We start from the raw sequence: 1020 nt of genomic DNA on the forward strand, positions 1-1020 counted from the left end.
CCGAGTCAATGTTGCCCATTATGGCTCCTCTCCCGCATGCTCAAGCACCCCTGCGTGCACACCGGCGTGCACGTGGGCATTGTAGGCTAAAAAATGAAGTTTGGAGTTTGGGTTTGGAAATTTTATGGGAGCTTCCTTGAAGCCTAAGAAGTGTTTTGCTCGAAACGGAATTCGATTTGGAGGTCCCCCGAGTCAATTTTGCCCATTACGACTCCTCGCTCGCATGCAATATCTACTCCTGTCAGAGCTGTGGTTTTACTTAAGACTACTATAGGGGGGGGGGAGTTCTCAGCACCAAGAGCTGCAAGTAAGGCCATTGCTTGCTTTGCAGTCTCGATTGCTCTACTAGTGAATAGTAGATGTCTTGGTTAGCTTGGAACGAAAAAAAAAATTTTTTGGGGAAAAAAAAAAAAAAAAGTTTTTGTGAAAAAAAATTTTTCGAAAAAAAAAAAAAAAAAAAAAATTTTTTTGGATGCCTCGGTCTTCTATTTGTTTTGCTTGGGTAGATGAGGAAAAAAAAAAAAAAAAATTTTTTTGTTGGATGCCTCGGTCTTCATATTCTTTCTCGGCTATTTCGAAAAAAAAAAAAAAAAATTCCGGGAAAGAGAAAAAAAAAATTATTTTTTGTTGGTTGCCTCGGTCTTCATGTTCTTTCTCTGGTATATGGGAAAGAAAAAAAAAAAAAAAAAATTTTGGATGCCTCGGTCTTCTTGTTCTCGGTTGGATTTATCGAAAAAAAAAAAAAAAAAAAAAAAAAAAAAAAAAATTTTGATGCCTCGGTCTTCTTGTTCTTGCTTTGGTATATCGGAGAAAAAAAAAAAAAATTTTTTTGGATGCCTCGGTCTTCTTGTTCATTCTTCGGTATATCAAAAAAAAAAAAAAAAAAAAAAAAATTTGAGACTTCGGTCTTCTTGTTCTTGCTTTGGTATATCGGAGAAAAAAAAAAAAAAAAATTTTGGATGCCTCGGTCTTCTTGTTCATTCTTCGGTATATCAAAAAAAAAAATTTTTTTGAAGCCTC

Source organism: Cornus florida, unplaced genomic scaffold, assembly GCF_030987335.1.
Source record: "Cornus florida cultivar Cherokee Brave unplaced genomic scaffold, ASM3098733v1 CherokeeBrave_3.0.0_Hap2_scaffold_250, whole genome shotgun sequence".
NCBI lineage: Eukaryota > Viridiplantae > Streptophyta > Magnoliopsida > Cornales > Cornaceae > Cornus > Cornus florida.